Source organism: Cavia porcellus, unplaced genomic scaffold, assembly GCF_034190915.1.
Source record: "Cavia porcellus strain 051 isolate PalLab524CR breed Dunkin Hartley unplaced genomic scaffold, mCavPor4.1 scaffold_20, whole genome shotgun sequence".
In the NCBI taxonomy this organism is placed as follows: domain Eukaryota; kingdom Metazoa; phylum Chordata; class Mammalia; order Rodentia; family Caviidae; genus Cavia; species Cavia porcellus.
In genome coordinates this window covers 20,115,301-20,135,730 of record NW_026947503.1, presented here as the reverse complement: position 1 = coordinate 20,135,730, position 20,430 = coordinate 20,115,301, and the positions used below count along the sequence as shown (strand labels likewise).

General features: G+C 38.7%; 1 protein-coding gene across 2 annotated transcripts in view; it reads right to left on the bottom strand.

Moving 5' to 3' along the window:
• The window catches only part of Bcl2 (BCL2 apoptosis regulator), a 170,971-nt gene that overhangs the window by 148,113 nt on the left and 2,428 nt on the right, over positions 1–20,430 (bottom strand). The gene's annotated exons all lie outside the window — the stretch shown is intronic.

The following is a 20,430-nucleotide window of genomic DNA, read 5'->3' as shown; positions in this document are numbered from 1 at the left end:
GTGGCTGGAACCCTGAGTGAGGGAATGTGCTCCTGAGACTTCTCTGCAAAGTACAAAGCTACCCCCATGATCCAAGGGTTTTTGTTTCCCTGCACGTACAAAAACCAATTAAGTGTACTCTTTAAACACAAAAAGTAGCTAAATTCTTATATTGCTCATCTATAGCCCTGAAGCTTTTTAATTCATAGGAAATATAAGGAAGGGGAAACAGTTCTAGACAAAGAACAAGCTGTGATTTACTAATGCACACGGGCAATGTGGGTAAATTAACTACCTGCATAATATCACACTCTGAAGATGTGTGATAAAAGAAAATATAAGAATAAAGAGAACAGAGAGAACCCAGACAGACAAGTAGGAATAAATACGTGTAGATCTTATCCTATATTGGCTCTAGGAGCAAAGCAATCTTAGACACAGCTTGTGCTCAGTCAAGGCCAGGTAGAGAGACCAAGCCAACGATTACCTTTTTACCATGGATCTCAGCCCTCTGAGTGCATTAGACAGCAAAAACAGAGGTAGTAAAACAAAACCTCTCTGCTGTCTTTGATAGCTTCCTCATGCCATTCTGGCTAACTCTGAGCCCTTCAAAACTAACAGAATCACAAAACGACAGTGAGAGACTAATTTGACTCCCTTATTCATAGATGAAGAAAGAAAAGCTCAGAAAGTATATGATGGGCTGAAAAACGCAAGCCGCTGCCAGGCCCAGAAAGACACACCCAAGGCCCTTGCCTTGAATGCCCTCCCCTGCTCTACAGATCTCACCTGCCAATTCCAATGCCTAGTCTTGACCTTGGAATGTCTTTTTCCCTGTATCTCCCATCCTTAGTCCTAAACCGTATCCCATGTTAGGTGACTTCTCGGGTCTGATTGCTTGCTTTGTTGACCCAGGACACCTGCCTTATCTTTGTATCCCACTGATGACTAAAATTCAATCTCAGGACTTTCTGAGCTTGCTTCACACTGCCAAGAATTCAACATGACAGTAACCAACTTCTAAGAAAAGAAAACATGCCTCTGTCATGATAATATGCCTGCCACCCCGACCCTGTCCTTTTCCCGAGAGGCTAAAAATCCAACAGCAGTTGTATCTAGACATTAAGTAGGAGCTACAACCTTGGATCAATGTGTTGGATCAGTACATATTAACCACATACATGCACACATAAATACTTCTAAATGTACTGTAACCTATAATCCTTAGTATAAAAATAAGGATTTTTATACTTATCCACGGATAAGTTTTAGTATATTTCTAAAATGCATTGGGATAAACATCATAGAGCTGAAGTTTTATTCCCTACCCACCTTTAACTCTGAAGCTGACAAGCCCTTCCTCCTTCTTCTCCATCCCTACAAAGGTATGGACCTTCCCTACACCTTTCCTTCCTACCTCAGTTTACAGGCAATGGAGCCAAGAATATCCATAAAACATACTTTGAAAAGAGTTATACAAGATGGCATAAAATAATCAAAACTGTACCCACCTCTCAGTGGGGGGAAAAGGTCTTTCTATCCTAATAATATCTAAATATAGAAATAAAAAGATGATTATATCATACAGTAAATGTCCGGTAGAAACATGAGTCACATATGTAATTTTAGATTTTCTAGTGACCACTTTAGTATATTTTATTGATACCAACATATGCAAAATGTTCATATAAATATTTTTGCATTTTTTTATACTAAGTCTTTGAAGGCCACTGTAAATTTTACACTCCAATCGCATTTCAATTGAGACCTGCAACATTTGCAGACCCAATAGTCACAGGTAGTAGCCAGTGTCTATCATGTTGGACAGTGCAGAATTAGATTTAAACAGTATCATAGCTGTGGCACATACTAGTCTTTTTTAGTGCCTAGCTTGTAGGGAGTAGGCGTAGGGATAAACAAATATTTGGAAACATATGGTGATCACAAAAGCTCTTTGAAATAAGAGAAGTGACTAAAGACTTTAAAAATGCAGTAAGGACCATGGATTTAGCTCAGCCGCATAAGCACCTGCCTGGCAAGCGGGAGGTCGTGGGTTCAATCCCAGGTAACAACAACAAAAAAAAAGCATTGACCTGCTTGGTGTGGTGTCCTATGTCTGTAATCCCAGCACTTGGGTGGTTGAAGCAGGAGGATCACTGTGAGTTCAAGGCCAGCCTGGGCTACAAAGTGAGTCCAAGGCCAGCCTGAACTGTATAGTGAGAAACTGTCTCAAAAAGCCATAAAAACCAACCAAACAAACAAACAAACAAAAAACATTAGCCTCTGCTGACCTTCTCCTGTTCCCGAAACACTTATGTCTTAGACTACTGGTGCTTCTGACTCAGTTTCAGGCCTGGTGCGTGCTGATGGCTGTGCCATTCTTTCCCAAATTGTCTTTAATCTGCTCCATTGTCTTTAACCTGCCACACTGTCTTTAGCCTCTCCCCACTTCTCATGTGGCTGCAGGTAAAAGCCCAGGAACAATGATAAAAACAAGATTGTGGTCTCTTGGACCTGTATTACTGAGAAATCATTTGCATTCTGTTAAGCAAATCTGCATAAAATTGGAGCCAAGAGACCATGGCAGAGTTTCCACACCTCACTCTTACATACTACAATGGCACCAAGATTTATCACCATACACAAGGGTGGTCGAGCCAGAGCCAGTCAACCCCCAGTTAGAATCAGTATCAAAATGGAATCTCTTCCCCATCTTGACACGAAAAGCAGTGTCCTTCTAGGGTAAAGGGTGGTGGAATGCTAAGATGTAATCTGGATGCTGCATCTTTGTTATGACAAGAGTTTATTTTGCAAGACTCTGACCTGTGGCATGAAAATACTGCTTCAGCTGAGGTTGTAATGATCCATGACAGCACACACACCTGAAAGTCAGAGAGCTCAGATTCTAAAGCCTGGGCCATGTGGGAAACAACAGTCACCAGCTTCATTCCAAAAAACCTTAGGCTTCCACCCCAAAAGCTGTGTGGGCTCTAAAGAATCCCTTCTCCTTTTTGTCAGGTATGATGAAGTCAAAGTCAAGGTGCACCTCTCTGAAAATGCTCACAGTCATCTCCTCTTCCGTTAGACCAAGCAACAAGCAAGTCAAATTACGGCGACAACCTACAGATGGCAAGTGAACAAAGTAAATCACGCAAGGCCAAGTTTGGAAGGGAAAACACAGAAAACAATTGGCTATTTTATATTTTGTTATTTTTATCTCAACTGCTTATTTCTTTCTAGGACTGTTCCCTAGAGAAATTCCTTATTCATTACAAAGCTGGTTTCTGATGCCAGGGAAAAGGCTATGGTGCTGTTATCACTGTCACTGTTATTTCTGGTAAGGTCATCTCACATGCTATGTCTACGGGAGATAAATCGTTTCCTAAACAGGCTTCTCTGCATCCTGCCACTGCTTGTGTTTGCCCCAAGTCATCACTTGTGGAGCCTTGACAGACTCAGCTTCCTGGAAACTCCAACAGCAGAGAGGAGGAGAGTGCAGCCATTAAGAGCACCAAGCACTCCAAGGCGGCGTGGGTTCAAGCCCGGGCTTAACCAGGCTTGTCATTATTCACTCTCTAAGCTTCAGGGTCCTCATCTGCAAGAAAAGAATAAAAGCTGAACCAACCTCCTGGGACTGTTTTAAAAAAGAAATGTACTAATAGAATGTTTAGATCCACCAAAGGAACACAAGATAGTGGAGTGTCCCTTCAACAGTTACTAGTACAGCCTATAACATCTGCACAGCCAGCCGTCTGTGTAGTCAGATGAGCACCAACTACATGCTTTCCTTATACCAAGTGCTGAGTATTCAGTGATAATGAATTACATCCACACGCAAGTCCCATACACAACCTCACTGTGATTCTTTTTTTTTTTAATTGGTACCAGGGATCGAATTCACGACCACGCACTTGCCAGGCAGGCAAATATGTCGCCGAGCTAAATCCCCAGCCCTACATAACCTCACTGAACTTACTTTGAAAGGTCTTTTGGGAAGTCCTATCCTGGCTATTCCTACTTCGTATGCGTGGTGCAACTGCTTAGTACCTTAATTTGAACAACTGCCCCATCTCCTGATCTGGCTTATTTGTTCCCCTCCAACAAGCCTCTCAGCAGAATTTTCCCTAACAGAATCTGGGCATGTCACTCACTAACAGCTTTCCACAGCATGAACACGAGTCTAAACTTCTTGGTGTGGCAGGCAGCCTCGCTGAGTCAGCCCTGCCCGGACCGTGTCTTTCCATCTACCCTCAGCCCCTATACTCTGGTTGCTCTGCTCTTCTTGCCATTTTCAAGCTTATCAGGCCCTTCAAGAACTGTACTTACACACGGTATCTTCTGCTTCGCCACAGGACAAGCTTCTTTAAAAACAAAATAAAACAAAACAAAAGTCTTATTCTTCAAGACCCAGGTCAAATAGCATCTCCTCATGACACCATCTTTCACCTTCCCGGCAGAAGCTCACTGGGTTGTGTATGTTTTCCCAGGAGACTGCCCTCCACAAGGCTCGAGGTCATGTCCAGAAACCTAGCAGGCACGGAGAACGTCGAATGAACACCTGACTACATTTTACTATACAGTGCTTTTGAAATGAAATCACCAGATAGATGCTGCAAAACAGGGTCTCATGAGCCACTCCAGTACCACCAAGCAGGGTAGACCAGCTACTCTAAATATGCCCAGCATTTAATTTATGCACAGAAAGAATAATTTAGATACAGCAATAGAGTAAAGATTTTCCAGGAAATCACAACATCCACTTGAATCAAGTTGTTATTTAACTTTCTACTCTGAAAAGTACAACAGAAAAAGAAACAGTAAAAGTAAAGTAAAATAGAAAAAGAACAGAATAGGGAAGCAAAGGTATTTTGGTCACTTTGGGCTGTTTTATTTTATTTGATATTGCTTCCTTCCAGTACATTCTTTTTACTTTTTTAAATTTTTTGTTGTTGTTGTTTTGAGACAGATTTCACTATGTAGTTCAAACTGACCTTAATCTCACTATGTAGCCCAAGCTGGCCTTGAACTCACAGCAACCCTCCTGCTTCAGCCTCTTGAATGCTGTGATAACAGGCATACACCATGATGGCTGGCCCTTCCAGTACATTCTTGAAACATAATATTTCATTCAAGTGAATTCTTCAGATGCTTGAAACCTTTAAAAAACTTTTAATCATTTGGAACAGAGCGGTGTCTGCCACTTATTACCGATCTTTTCTGAACTCTCCAACTGTTACTACGGAGAACAGCCCTGTCTTGGTGACTCAGTAGCACCCTAAAAAGCATGGGAGACTGCCCTGTGCCTGGTGCGCCCGTCCAAGAGCCACTTCAGCAGCTGAGTAGCCTTCATCACTGTCTGCTCCACACAAAAGGGCCATCAAAGGCTACATTGCTTCGTTCCCGAATTACTTTGAAAAGCATTTTTGTCTTCTTCCTGTCAAGACTCCAAAGAAATTTTTCTAATAATTTTCAGTCCTCACATTACCTCTGTTGTCAACTCTTATTTTCTGTTTCTGTTGGTTGAGGTGAGGGGGACTATAATCAAACTTTTAAGAAAAAAAAATTTAAATGCAAATGCACAAAATAGTATTCAGCCATAAAGAAGAAAGAAATTAGAACACTGGATGAACTTACTAAGGAAACAAGAGTCTGAAGGAAAAAATACTGTGTAACTCCACTTATGTGAGATAGCAAGAAGAGTCAAATTCATAGACAGAAGGCAGAACAGTGGTTACACAGGATGGGAGAGGGGAATACGTAGCGTTATTATTTAATGGGTAAAATGTTTTACCTCGGGACGATGAAAAAGGTCTAGAGATGGGCAGTGGTGATAGCTGTACAACCTTGTGAATATGCTAATGCCACTGAACTGCACACATTCAAAAATGATATAAATGGCTGGGGATATTGCTCAGTGGTAGAGCACTGGTGTAGCATACATGAAGTACCACAAAAAAGGAGATACTAAAATGGTAAATGTTAAGTGTATTTTAACACACATTATATACACATGCACTTTTACAGATGTGTTGGATACACACACATATATCTTAAAAGCATACTGGTCAGGAATGACGGTTGAGCTCATGACAGTCAGTGTGAATTTCAGCATGGAAACTGTGTGACACCCTTCTGCACAGAAGGACTGGTATTATTTCCTAGCTCCTGGTTATGTTTAGGATCATCATCATTAAACAGAGATCTTTGAAGGTGTTAATGCGCTTTTCAGTCACAAAATATTATACTTACTGGTGACAAAAGGTATTCTTTACTCCTCAGGGAGCATCAGAAACAATTCTAAAGAGAAATGAGGAAATAAAGTAACAGGACTTTCTCATACTCACACTGGAAACCAGGGAGCTGGGGTACAGAAGCCAAATCGACTCTTCCCTTGTCCTGTGAGCAATCTCTGTAACTTTAGAGGTCACATAAGTGCTGCTAAAAGCACAAAATATCTTGATATTCTGAATTTACTGGGATTTTAAGAATTTTCAAAAATACATAAAAGAGTCTTATACATATTGCACTGTTGGGTGATAGCCTATTAATTAAACATGCTAGATTACAATGGTCCAACATTTTAAAGACAGTTTGACCCATACAAGAGACAGAAAATAGTGAATGATTTGTTTAATTCCAAAAAGAGCTCAGAGTTGGGGACTTTGGGAGCTTCATGTTGAACTCTGTCTCATGTAATGAAAGGTTACTATTGTGCTTTTGCTTGAATAATAATTTTCCTTCCTTTTTTGCTTCTTTATTAAATATGATGCAGCTCTACTCTAAAAAGTCACAACATGTACCCTGGGAAAATACTTAATTTTTAAAATTTATTTATGCTTTATTAAACAAACTTCTTAAAACATTATTTTTTCTTTTGACTTTTGAGTTGTGAATTCTACACATGACCTTGAAGTAAGTTAATATTCAATTTCAATGTTTTTAATAACAGATATGTCAGTTGACCAGAAAGCCAGGGGAAAAAAGAAAGGCTGAATAAGTAGAGTTTCTATCTTGTCAGAATGTAGGGTTTAATTTTTTTTTAAGAAAGAAGTTTTCTGGCCCACACTGAAACCCCCTTAGCCTTGCAAGTCAATTGCATCCTGTTCAGATGTTATTATGGAAACACTGTGCCAGGCCAAAGTATCCAAATTAAAATGCAAGGGATGGAAACAACCCTCCCTTGATACACCGTGGTCTGCAAAGGTGGGTTTGTTTATGAGTAGAATAAAATTTACAGCTACATCTAAAAACAGTTACATTATCATCTTGTAAACTTGAGTAACATATGTCATTCCACCCCTAGATTCTGGAAAAAACACTAAGGTCATTCCTAAAAAAAGAACAGCAAAGAGCTGAGGATCACACCAGAAGTAAAACCACAGACTTTTCCCACCTTTCTATTAAAAGCATTAGGCAGGTTACAATTTGACAGTGAGATCATTGCTCTGGTCCAGGAAGGCACTGTGGGTTTATTATTCAGACACACTCTGACCCCAGGAAGAGCTTCAGAATCAGGTGTCTGGTCTCACATGAAGCAGTGATTATTACAACCTATTTTTCAAAGACTATTTATATAGATTCTTGGAAGTCAAAGGAGAAAAAAAAGTTTCAATGAGAAGTTTTCATTTTTTTAACTATGAAAACGTTTAAAACTCCATATCCATGTTGTAAGACAGATTTTACCTCCTAGCTACTACGATGACTAATTAGCTTCTTTAAAAAACCCCAAAAGTCACAATGCATCAACTTATTAATTTTAATAGGTTCTCTATTTTAAATGCTTAAAAATTTGTCTGAGTTCTGAGGATGCTGATTATCATTTATGTTGCCTAAATAAACAGTCCTGGTCTTAGCTCTTATGAGAAGTAAAATGAGTTTTCAGAACCCCTTTGTTCACCTATGATTCCACTTCCTATCATCAGGGGAGGAATTTAATTTATTCCTACAAGTATTAAACTGAGGGTCTGGCATTGATGGGGCTTCAACATATGCTAGCTTCCTTCCTTCTTGTCTTTTAGTGGGTGGGGCCAATGTCAAGTGGTATGATAAGTGGAAATAAGAAAGATCAGGAGGATTATTAAAGGAAATAGTGCTCTAAATTTTTAGCCAAAAATACTGGCTGTCTCTACTTCTGTATCATGCACAGCAGCCCAGTTTAAATCTATGTGAAGACAATAATTTACTAATATATTAATTTTAAGGCAGAACAATTTTCAGCTGTTAATGAGCAAAAGCAAGTGAACCTCCCGTGTAAATTGCAGGATTGTGCAAAAGTACAACTGTCCAATCAGCAACCCCATATCGTGTTGTTCTGTTTTATTTATTCTGTAGCCCCTCTATTATTTTGTAATTTACCTGTGCACTGCTCAGGTGATGGATTCAGGAGGTAATAGATAGTTCCCTTTCTTTCTTTTTTTCATTTTCTCCCCTTTCTCAGGACTGCAGATTGAACCCACAGCCTCCCATGCACTCTACCACTGAACTATACCCCCATCCCTTTTACAATTTTGAGACGGGGTCATGCCAACTTGCCCAGGCTGGCCTTGAACTTGTGATCCAGCCTCCCAAAGAGATGGAATTACAGGCATATGCCACTACACCCAGCAAGACATGGTTCTTGACCATTACGATTGGTTAAGGGTTCACGCTCCAAGAATGGTGCTTGGCACATACTAAACTTTCTATAAACATTTGTTAAATGAATGAAATCACCCTTTTACACTGTGGTGAAACCCTACTGATGAGTTCTCTACCATTTTTAAATTCGCTAAAAACTTGTCAAATTTTTATTGGTCGCCAATTTTAAAAGTAAATAAAAACTCTACTGCTAATTAGTGATGATAAAAACAATCTATGCACCTCTAATCCCACTCTCTTAATGCTGGCTTACCGACTGTCTTATGAAACATTAGATAACTCTGCCATCAATCATGGTGCTATTCCTTTAGTGGAGATATTGCCAAGTCTAACTGGCTCACAAGCCCATGCAGTGTCCGGAGCTCCTTATGTGGGCATCTAACAGCAGTTAGGTCCTACTCTGCTACAAGCGTACACACAAACATACTTTAAAAGCAGAACCAGTGAGGTGCGATGGCACAGGAACAAAACCCTAAACTACTCAGGAGTCTGACAGGGATGGATTGCAGTTTCAGTGTCGGCCTGGGCAACTCAGAGACTTAGTGAAACCCTTTCTCAAAATAAAACAAACGAACAGGAGTAGGGTTGTAGCTCAATGTGAACACCACGGGTTCAACCCCTAGCATCCAAAAAATAAATTAATTGCTCAAATACATAAAAATAAAAGTAAGGGGCTGGCAATGTAGCCCACGAATTTCTGGGGTCGACCCCCACAAACCAAGTGGAGGGAAACAACTAAAATTAAAGACATTTTAATTTTCCTAATAATTTTTGAGACAGCAGTAGAGGATACTATTTTCAAAATTAAGCACACTTAATTAAGCCTTTTTAAAGAAATCTAGCGCAAACTCAGAGGAGCAAGGCAGAATAAAGAAGGGTTTCTTGCACTGCTGACGAATTGTCAGCTCCGGCTTTGCTTTTTGGCACTCTCACAGTTTTGTAACAAAGTTTTCTCTTCAACTTGAAATAAGGAAAAGTGTGGGGGTGAAGAAAGGTAAGGGAAAGTTGGAATAAAGGGGATTCCTTACTCAGGAGTGTTGCAGAGATCAAATGGGCCAACAGATAAGAAATTCCTTTAGATGCTTTAAAATTCCATAATTTTTTTACCTATAGAAAAATTCCGTGATAATTGCCTTTCATTATTAAATTCTTTCTTTAAATTTATTAACTGATTGCCAATGAAAATGTATTACATTATGAATTCTGACAAGTTTTCAGCCAGGTAATGCCAATTTAAAAGAATGTGAAAAAAGAGAGAAATACTTATATATAATGAGAACAATGACCACCAATGGAAAAAGACTGTTGTAGAAAAAAATGAGTGGTGTCTTAAACTATCCAGCAAATCACAGCACCTTCCTAAAATCCTCTGTATCCCAGCCCTATTCATTATGCAAAGCTATCAGTTCCTGGTTGCTGCTACTACTATTCCTTGAGCTCAGGCAAACAGTCACTCATACATTTTCTAACCTGCCCCAGTCTCACCGAGCAGTGTCACCGTGGCCTTGTCTGGCATGAGCCCTTCCATAGAGGCCCGTCTCCAGCGTCCTCTCCCGAGCTGTGCACTGTACTTGGCATTTCAGCTGAGCCTCACTCTCTCCCTTAACTCTCCAGCCATCTCCGGCCTCTGGCCTTTGTTCTCAAAGCCCTGATGGCACTCTGTTCGTCCTACCACTCCGCTGTTGCTCATGCTTCCAACACCAGTCTCTTTCCTCAGAAGACCTCTGTGGACTCACCAAGACCCCCACAACTGCTGCATTTCTTTCCTCATCACTCTCAGCATCCTCCCCTCAACTCCCGGCTTCACCGTCTCGGTCCCTACTCCTCCTGATCCATAGGCCAGGCCTACCTTGCCCCCGCTTCCCATTTCTCCAGGGCCTGCCCTATAGCATGTACACAATAAAAAAAAGTCTTCACAAATGAGTAACTGATTCTTGTTCTACATGCAATGATCATATGACCAAGCAATTACTAAAAAAAGCAATTACTAAAAACTACAGAGATGCAAATGGATCCTTAACAACAATAACTGGACACTCATTTTTAATATCTTGCCATGGCAAACATACAAAGGTTTCAAGGGCCAGACAAGTGTTCCCCTGATATTAAATTTCTCCCAAATTCTCCGTATTTTAAAAACACTGATTTACTCATTGGCATGCCCTTGAAATACTCCTTACAAAACGTATTTTCAGATTCCAGTGACATGTACTTTCATCAGTTAATTTTTAATTGAGCCAAATATTAAATGCTCACATTAAGCAGACAAAGCATGTTTAGCTGCTTATTTGCAGTGACAGCTTGTGTTATTCTCACACACAGGCCAAGCATGAAATAGAAAACTAATAACCCCTTAACTGTATTCTCAAAGTATCATTTATGGGAAAGAAAACTACATTCAAAGAAAACTAGTGCAATGGCTGTCATTTTTTTCTCTGTGCTGCAAGCTGTTACAAAGCAGGGGAGCTCATTTTCTCACGGACATGGACAAGCCCAAGAATCCCACTGTCACTGGATGTATTCATTAAGAAGGAATCTGGCAGCAGCACAGGGGACAGATAGTTTGGAGACCGGGCCAATTATCTGGGTGTCCTTTATAATTTGAAGTTTCTGAACTCACTCAAAGATAAGCCACTTGAAGAGGGGCTGGCAGTGGGAACATAAGGCACAGATGGCCACAGAAGAGCAGGAGGAAGGGGGATGGGAGAGAGAAGAGAATTTGCCTGTGGTTTCATTCATGGGGACAAATCTGTAAGCTGACACATTCGTCGTTTTTAAAAGCCCCTGGAGAAGTCTGGTCAAGCTTCATTACAAGTAAACAAATCATACGATCTTTCTGAAACAGACGACAAATGATGAACAACAACACTTTGAGTTTCTGTCATGCCAAGGAATGAAAATTCTCAAAAATACAAATTCCACCAGTTCATAAAGCCAGATAGGCAGTGAAGCTTGCTCGAAATAGAACAAGAACTTTGCTAAAGCTGCCAGGCCAATAGCTTTATCTATGACAGCCCTGGTGGTCTTATTAGTGTATTTAGAAACAAAATCTTAGCTTCTCTCACCTCTAGGAATGCTGAGCTGACTTCCAGCTTCAAAAGTTGCTTGCTTCATGGGAGAACTAGGGCATTGTTTATCTTTGTGCTTCTAATGCTGTTCTTTTTATATTTGAGCAACAACATTGATTATAGAGTTAAAATCTACTTTGCTCCCACTCTGAGAACTCTGAACAGGGCTGGATTTCTTTAATAATAAGGTAATGAATAATCTCAAACTCTTAAGACTGTCACATTCTGGATTAGATATGAAACCTGAGGAATTAAAACAAGTAGGTATTGTGTATATACAGGGCCTTTGCAGAAACAGGTACAGCGTGAATGTTACGTATCTCTAATGTTAGGATGAGTGGTAACACATGTTGAATGCTAACGATAAAGCAAAATCTACATTGCTCTTTAGGTATGAATGATATTTTCAATTTAATGGAAAAGATGAAAACAAATCATGTTTGAAAACGTCTTTTTCTTTTTTAGTTTCTATTAAATATTAATGAACCAGTGGGATAGAACATTTGGGGCACACAATCTATAGTAAGAGAAATGGGAGTACATTCACAGGTAAGGGTGAATTAGCTATCTAAAGGACTGCTGACATAACTCTTTTATTAATTCCATTGACAACCACTGTGTGTATCCACTTACTTCTAGGCTAAGTGGCAGGTTGAACTTAATAGGAGAATAATTTCATGAGAAAGTCCCAGTTAAGAAGGACATCTTGATTTTTTTTTTAAGGACCCAGACCCACAAATGGAGGTTACAAACAAAATATCACAACAACACTAACTTGACTTGAGTTACTGATTAAGATGGCAAACTCATAGCAGCAAGCCAACCTCTATACAACCTCTATATACTATATACTCAAGTGTATTGCTTCAATTTAAGCCTATGAGGTCCACAGAGGACTTCTGAGCGAAGATACACAGTAATGATAAAAGATGACAAAATCAGTTGTAGCAGTTAGCACCACTTTTGGAAATGAAGGAAGAAAAAGGGAAATCAACAAAATTTGAGCAAAAAGATGTATTGTGTTCCAGCCTCACTTTATGTCAAGCTCCAGATCCTTAAGCTCAACTGCATACTGAGAATTTCCACTTAGATATTGTAAAGAAAGCACAGGTTGAAAATGTCCACAACTGTACTCATCACATTGACTTCATCAAACAGTAACTGATGTTACCTTTCTTCTCTCTGTCAAAGATAGTGTTGTTTTTACCTGGTATATACCTAAAGTCTTCTGATTCTTTTCCTTCCTCCTTCTTCAGCCCATCTCTTTCCAGCCCTTTGTCTACTTCCATTCTGTATCATTCCCCATATCTACTGTCTTTCTATTCTCCACCTCACTAATGATGTTCAGACTCCTACCTGGTCCCTCCCATTCAGATTCAATCATTATCAGTCTTCCTCAAAGCAACATATCCTGCCTTGTCTCAGAATCCTTTTAACATCTACCAAGTCAAATACAAATCTCTAACCTAGGACCAAATGATAAATTCTCAAACCAAACTCCACTGGAGTGGTCTTGCTCCCCCAGTCAAGTCAGACTCCTAATTCCTTAAACAGAACTCACACACTTCTGCTTGGCTTTGACTCCCTTGGTTCTGGCTATCTGAAGTGGTGTCTCTTTTTACCTACCTATTCTTCAAAGTTTCCCTCAAATTATTTCCTACATGAACCTCTAGGAGGAAACTCCTAGCGGGTGCCTCCTTAGTTGGAGTGGCTCTCTCTGCCACTAAAAATTATCAGTGATTACTGCAATTTGCTTACCTGCAATTCTGCAAAAGCAAGGCTACTTAACATACTTTTTACTTAACTGAAACACCTAGCTTAGACCTTCACACATAATTGGCCCCCTAATAAAGTTTTTTCAATGAAAAAAATGTTCACATTTGTCTAAACAGAGCCTTCTCACCCTTCCATGTCCATTACTGCCCGGTTACTGGAAACTCTGTGTTAAGTTTTGTGGGCACCTGCTCATTTTCCTTGATTAAGACTTCCTCAAATCATTTTTTCCCTCATACTGTTAATATGATGTTTAGATGTCTCACTATACTTACACTTTTGCTATACAATACTTCAGAACCTCTTCTCCATATTTTCAGTATTTTTAAAAAAAGGATGTTGGCAGAAATCCATAAAGGATATAGTTAGGAGATACTTTTGAAATTTTAAACCCAGAGGCGCCAAAGCTGACATTCTTTATGGACTTGCTTTTTTTCCCCTCAAAGAGATAAGTCAATATATTAAGCTGATATTAGCTTTAGTTAACTATATTCATATTCTAATTATAATAAGGATATATATTAGATAGGCAATGACTAAAGAAGGTTCAGTATTTGCTCCCATATTCTCTTAGAAAGTTCAAACACAGAGGAGAGGAATAGTTGGCTGCAGTTCAATTTTGAGTTAATACACAGATGTAACATTCATTGTATTATAAAACAGAAATCTTACTTATATTATAAGGAGAGCTGGGAAAGGTCAAGAAGACACAACCTGCAACACTGATTCCTTGTTTGGGGTTTAAGCATTAAAATGCGTAAACTCTCCATTAGTCTTTTGAGGTTTAACTGTCTTTTTAACAGTTAAAAACAGAGAAGTGCAGTAATTGGAACTGTCACAAGAAAAGATGTATGGGTCTCAATGGAAAAAAAATCTCTCTTGAAAAATTAAAGCTTTGCTTGACACAGTGGGTTTTCAGGAGACATAATAAAGAGCAGAGTGGAGTCGGTCATAAGCTTCTGACTCATTACACTGAAGCCCCCAAGAGAGCCGATTAACGAAAAGAGAATATGGTTCTGTTCCTGAAATTTGGAAGGCAAAATGGGCAGCAATGGAAATGCAAATTTTCCCAGTAGAGTTTTCCAGTGAAGCACATGCTCCATGTGCAAAATGGGAGAAAAGGTTCCCTGCATGGTTAACCTCTTCATGGAAAGCACTCTGCTGCCAGGAAGTCACAGAGGAGCGAAACCAAGTGACACTCAGCGTATTAAGGAGAATCCCTTTTTAACATGTCTGTAAGAGGATGTCTGGGAGAAGCAGTCCCTACCTTCAGCTAGTTTAGTTAGTGAAAACGTAACTGAAGCTCGAGCTGTAGACTACTTTCACGCACCACAGGAATCAGAGCAAGTAAAACCTCTGCTAGCAGATACTCTTCTCTCCACTCAGAGCTAGAATTTACCATCTCTGGAGGGAAATGTTAGTACTTATTGACAGAATTTTTACTTTACTAGCTGCTAATGGCAAGATTATTGTGACGCACACAGTTGCTTCCTCTGGTGACTCCCACCCTTTGTAAGTTGCACGGTAACATGGAGCTGCACTTGGGCTGTCTGTAACCGGACAGGTAGGGATGGCCTTGGGATTGAGTGCTGATGAGAAAACAACGGCTTTGGAGAAACACAGTTTTTAATCCTCTTTCTTACTGAAGATAGGTTGGTTGAGCGTACATAAGCATAGTATTGGCCCTATGGAACTGGGCAACTATCAGAACAACCACCTACAGAAATACTTATAAACAGGAAAATAGTTTTGTTGTAATTTGAAAATGTTTACACTATCTCCATTTAAAGAAAGAGGGCCACAGCAGTTGTAAATTAGAAAGCCAGCACCCTGTGCCTTTGGAATATAGTTAGTCTACAGTAGACTGAGTCTCTATAAACTATAAATAACATTTTAGAAGAGCACCATCTGCCAATAGAACAGTACTAGAACTTAAAGCAAAATAGAGGATTTTTCTTCTCTCCAAAGAAAGAGGCCTTATTCTAGTTCAAAAGCTACCTGTATTTCTCTGTATATAAGAGTTAATGAAGAAAGACAATTCTTCACATTACCCTGTTTAGCAGGGCCTGGGGTGCAGGCCTGTAATCCCTGCACTCTGGGAGGCTGAGGCAGGAAGAGCGTAAATTCAAACTCAGCCTAGGCAATTTAGAAACTTTGCAGCTCTTTGTCTCAAAAATTTAAAAGGGGGGGGGGGTGGGAGATTCTGGGTTCAATTTCCAGTATAGTAATAAAAATTTAATATGTTCTATTCTAATCAGAATCTGGATCGTCTTTTACATTAAAAGCTTTAATGAAATTCTTTAAAAACTAGACTATTTACTAAGTATTTTTAATGCACAGAGTCCTTAGTGGGTTACTATTTAAAAAGGGAACTCCCCCCACTGCCTTTCAGTTCTGTTAAGCCTATGTCTTGGTTATACAGTATTTTTTAAATTGTATGCATATTGTCCCTTATTTAAATGAGGCCTTAATGCACACATGAACAGCCATATGGTTAGAAATAACTTTTTTTAGACAAAAATTGAACTGCATGCAAAGTAACATGTTCTTAGTTATTTTCTTTTTTGCTCTAAGTCTTGGAGTGTAGAATCATGGTAATGAAGATGTGTGGTAACTATGAGTTTCTATAAGAACACCTACAACCCTAGCCTGTGAGTTCATCTAGAGCAGGGCAAGCTTTTTGTCCCATGTACCCAATTTAACCCAGAGCCCAACACACAAGACTTGCCATCATGTTCATGGGGTAACTGTCTTAGTCCTTGAATGATTTGCCTCACTAATACTGCTTAGATTTCAAATGTTCATGTTTGAATCAAAACAAGCAGAGGAAAAGAGAAACTTCGTAAGAAACAAATCCACCAAGTGGTCTTTCTATATGTAGTTAGGGGATAGGTGACCAGATCGAGAGGTCATGGCCATACCTGAATAAGGTGATATTAGATTACCTTAAAAAGGTTTAACAGAACCTTTGAACCTCTGATACGATATATCTTTGGGGGAAAGGAAAACCTTCTGCTTGTACACTACAAAGATAGTGTTGTTTTCTAGCACAAATGCACTCCTGCTTTGCTAAACTACTACTAAGACGTGATGAACAACCTTAAAAACAGGTGCAGAGGAGCCCTAGCACCTCCATGCTCTTTCATAAATGGTTGGTCACCCTCCCCAAGCAGAACTGGACTCGAAACAGAGAGAAAAAAGAAAGCAATAAAAATTGTCCTGGTTGGCTTGCTCTCTCTTTCTTCCTCCTTCTTGCTCTTTCTTCCTCCTTCCCTCTCTTTTCTTTGGCTGTTACCTGGTATGGTATGTGTGGCCTAATAACATTTAAGCAATCTGACGTGTACCAGCTCAATCAAGGATTGCTAAAAAGAGCAGTCCATTCTCACTAGAAAGCACAACTGAAGTAACAGGATGAACAAAAAAAAAATGTTTTCAACTGACATTTAATAGCAACAAAAGCCCTAAAAGGCAACTGAGTGAAGTGAAAATTTTTATGAAGGTCCATAAATATAATCACTCAACAGCACATGACTGAAAAACTCTAGGAGCAACAGTGTATTTTTTTCTACAAAATAAATTATTGAAAGGGGTCATGTGATTCTTAGCAGGCAGAGAGATGCACTTTTACCAAGGAAAGTTCATCATTAAATGTATTATTTAAGACTAGATCATCATCATTCTATTTTTAATCGTATCATTTTGCTGCCAAAAGCGCCCATAAGCAGCGGATACTCAGCCCCTAAGAAAATGATGCTCTTTCACTTATTTTGTACACTTGCATGAGAATGGTGCTTCTTTCCAGTTAATCAAATGTTTTGCTGGACATGGACTGCATCCAGAAAAGAGAAATTGTTTGCTCACTAACTAATTAAAAGGAAGCTGACCTCTATTGGGTATGGAGAACTAAGTTCTTATCTTCCCAAAACTACCAACACTAAAACACCAAAAACACAATAAAAATAAATAAAACAAAGAAAATCAAACCACCAACCGTCCCACCAACAGAGTGAAATCAATCTCCTAGTCTCTTGTGTGAAGCATCTTATTCTTCTACTAGGCTGTATCTTACACCTTCCTAAGACATGAGGCTGAATGTCATCACAGTTCTGCTTGGGAAGTGCTGCCAATTTTCATTCATTCATCATCAATTTGCCTGTATCTCAGCTCTTTGCTTGCAAGAGTCCCTTTGTCTAAAAGGGACTGCAGGGTTACTAACTCATTTATGTAATTTAAACTGTGTATGAGGGCATAAAATAATAACTAATAGAACCATTAAAAATAGGATCTCTTAATTAAAGTAGGAATGTTATCTTAATTTAATGGGACCAGTGACGCTAATACACATTGTGTAAGTACCATGAAAAACATTTTTGGGAAGATTTGTTTTATGGTATCTATGTATCTCCTTCATTCCAATCTCTTTCTTCCTGAAGACTGTATCACTCTAGTGGATATCTGGGTCATATTGTTTTCCAGGTAATACTCTGGGAGACTACTGGAATGGAGCACTGCAGAATTCATCCCAGGATATGATTCTTCCTAAAAGACACCACAATAATCAAGTATGATAGTCAACACTCCTGACTTTAATATGCTCACAAAGTACACATTCTGAGTGAGTAGCATTGGAATGAGACCTGAAATTCTGCAATTCTAAGAACCTTCCTGGTGGTGCTGATGCTGCCATTCTGGGAGCTACACATTAGCTGCAAGGTCTTAGACATTTTCTAGAACTGTTGTTCTCTCATTGCTACTTCTTTCTTGTCTTTTTTCTCAGTGCCACACAAAGCCTTACTCAGATTTAGGGAAAAAGCCACACTCCACTCTATACTCAATTACTGCTGTAGCCTTTAATTTGTAGGCTGTGGGACCATCTTTTGGAGGCTGATCATTCCAAGGACTGCTTTCTCCTTGTTTTGAAACATGGAATGTATTTTCCTCAGGCCCAGAAGGTTCTGAGTCTGCAGCAGAAAAGAAAAAGTGATTTCAAGTTTAAAGTTTTAAATGTTCAATACTACCTTTCATAGATGAGCCAATCCACTGAGCCCTAGTACAGATCATGGTCTTAAGTCCAGAAAATATGCTCTCTTCAAAGCTTCCAACTGTTATTAAAGCTACATTCTAAGAAGCAATTTCTGATTAGGTATAGAACCTTGATTGGTACAAATTTGGAGGAAAACCTGTCTGTATGCCAAAAGCCTAAAATAAAAATTTAGATAAATAATGCACATATAAAATGATAGGCAAATCATTTTTAACTCTTGAAATATAGTTTTGTTTTAAAGTGTCCACATATGATTGCATTTCCTGATAAATACTTTCTTTTAACCAAATTCCTTTGTTTTCCTATATAATTCATCCATCTGTGTGTGTTGTTCTAAAAATTATTATATATTTTTACTATCAATCATTTGTGGTTCTATATGATTTATTTTTACCATAAGGGTTTTTGTAAATATTTTTTATCATGTTGTATAATATGTCATTGTGGTTTGGCATCATAAAACATAGCCTGTACATTTATCAACCTCAGATACCTGTTGACCACAAAGATAGGCTCTACATGCAAGCCTTATTTTGAAAGGAGGAAAAAGCGATCATTAAAAAGCTCATTTTTAAGAGGTATTAACATATTACAATCCCATAACAAATGACAAGTTTGTATCTATATTTCTATCACAAATACATGGTCCTATTTTCCACTTTTTTTATTAACTTACTTGACAAACAACAGTTAGCTTGGATTTCTTTCAATTTCAAAGAAAAACTTAAATTTTAAAAAGTATGAAATAGTAAAACTATTAAATCAGTTTTGCTTTGTCTTTAGAACAATCCTTCTGACATCTGGAAGTCTCCACCTCTTTGGATACAGTGGTTAAAAACTGAGCCACCTATTAATAACTAAACATTTAACAAAAATGTTATTTTTTCATATTTTAACAAATTTTTCCCAAATTACTAAAGATCTAATAATGTGGGGGTCTCAACAAACAATTCATAAATTTAAAATTTAGAGCATTAGGTTAGTGAATTTTACTTTTATACCTTAAACAGTGGGTCTATATTGTCAACTTTCATTAAAGATCAGATGCTCACATCAATCATTCTTTTTTTTTTTTTTTTTGGCCTTTTTCCTTTTGGGTCCTGAATATTAGCACATTTTGTAAACTGTGGCAAAATATATAATGCGCATCTTGACATTTAATCTACTTGTAGTCATTTCAGGCTTTTTTCCTCCTGTTAAGTCCTAAAAAAGTGATTTTAACATTCTCCCAGACACTATAAAAGGAGACACTGAATTGCAAGCATTTTCCAAACATAATCCTCAAATTAAAACAAAAAGTCTATAAGAAAACAACTTTAGGCAAGAATTACTACTCTTCTATAAATTAATCATTTTAAATATAAGGTTCAGATCTTAAGTATAAATCTTGAGTCTTAGGATGTGCTCCCCACTCCCAAAGAATCATAGAAAACAAGAACTGTACAGCAAAATGATGGCTTCTATCTAGCACAGCACCAGGAAAAGAAATCACCTTGCAGACAGACGATCTTCAAAGCTACAGATATCAGTCATTTCAACTGAAGTCAGGGCATCTCTCAATCCACACTAACTTACTCCTTCTTACATTCTCCTAGATACAAGTAGTTTACAGCAGAGGACATCACAATGTTACGTGGATCCTAAGTGGTGAGAAGTACTAGATGTCGGTAAACTTTAAACCATGCATGCGTTACAGAACACAAAGCATGTGGCAGATGCAAAATCTGTGCCCAGTGAAATAAAGCATTCATAGCCCAGTATTCTTTAAGGCACACACACCATCATATCCACTGCAGACAGGCGTCCATGAACGTCAATGAAAGCCAACTTACCTCTTCACAAGTACTGCTTAAGTATTCCAGGGTAAGGAACTACATTAGTTTTCTTCTTGGGGAAAATTTTAGCAGATGAATCAGAAGAGGTCCTCCG